We start from the raw sequence: 1594 nt of genomic DNA, 5'->3' as shown, positions 1-1594 counted from the left end.
GATACAGTGTGCGCATCATGTCATATAATCTTAATAGGCAACTCCAGCACATAGGCGAGGAAGGGGGCTGTAAAAATAAATAATTAAGTCGTCACAACTAATCTTAAATACATAATGTCACCGTTTATGATAAAACTTCACATGTTACATACATGAGGTATATTATCATACAAGACAACTAAAGAATACAGTAATTCTGTATAAAAGAGATCTAAACATACCTAGTTGCTACTATGATGGTGCTTTTTATTGTGGAGAGCACGAAGTGGCAACTATTGAGGTGACGTATATTGATAATAATGACGATAAATTTAGCATATACTGATGAAACAAATCCAGGGATTATTCTTAAAAAGAAATAATGCATAGGAAACAGTTGTAAGAAATGAACCTCCGTCTACATAGAATGTGAAACGTTAAATATAAATATATGCTTTAAACTTGAACACTTTCAGGGAACTTGAGTCATCACATTGCTCAAGGGCATCTCAAGAAGTTGCCCATCCATGTGATGATTAGGAAATAACAACTTTGTGCAGTAATTCATTAAGAAAACACTAGGATGGTAGAACAACTGGTGTATGTCTGTGTGATGACTGGTACAGAATTGGTGTACCATAAACATTCTTAGAACATAGTACTGCAGAAAGGCGGCATCTTGCAGTAAAATCATCAGTCTGGTGACATTAGTGTCATAGGTAAACCTCCTGTAAGACATTTCAAAAGCCTTAGTCTAAAAATAATACCCACATGGAAAAAGGTGTTCATCTCTTGGCAAGAAGGAAGGCATGCCCGTCCTTGTGCAGTGATAGCATTTGGTTGGTCTGCGTGTAACACCTTTTTCCTGCTTCGAGAAAGGGATATTTTAATGGCGATGCTTTGGGAAGTGGTCACAGGACCAATATTTTTCAAAATGTGACACATCAGATATTAAGCGAATTGTAACATGATCCAGGGTTAGTGCGCTTATAATTTTTTTTCTTTTTCTTTTAAGTTTTGGGCATTATCTGTAGGAAAACTGGGCATGCTCGTGCATGTTGCCGTTTGGGTAACATGGCATGAGTAAATAACAACGCACCTGTCAGAGATCTTAGTATTGACTCTCAACATGTAGTCATTATCATGAAGGTTTATCTATCTTTCATCAATGGATAGAAAATAAAATAGGCCAACAAGTTTTAAAATTTCTGTTTACAAAGTGTGCAGCCCGAACGACGGAGGTGTCCGAAGCTTCACACAAACGATATTCGCTTTTATTCTCACTGTTTTACACAGGTTTTTGTAAGGCACTAATTTAATGAATTTAAAAAAGTCTCTTTGAAACTGATTGAAATACAGAAAACTAGGTGCCTAACTTAGTAGCACGCCATGACCACATAAAACTTTAGGAGTCTTTTTGTATGTGCTTCTGCTCTTTGAATCCATATCTTTTCTAATTCAGGGTGACAGTTCAGTTCATAGTTCATTTTCAATTGTAGGACGGTCTCAGATTACACTTTTGATCAATTATGAATATTTATAGATGTCTATATTTTATACTTCTTTGTTTACACTATCCCATAGTTTCAACTTATCCTCCTTCTTATGCTTAGAG

This window comes from Penaeus vannamei, chromosome 7 (genome assembly GCF_042767895.1).
Source record: "Penaeus vannamei isolate JL-2024 chromosome 7, ASM4276789v1, whole genome shotgun sequence".
NCBI classification, from domain to species: Eukaryota; Metazoa; Arthropoda; class Malacostraca; order Decapoda; family Penaeidae; genus Penaeus; species Penaeus vannamei.
The sequence above is the reverse complement of the archived record's forward strand: the minus strand, read 5'-3'. Positions refer to the sequence as shown.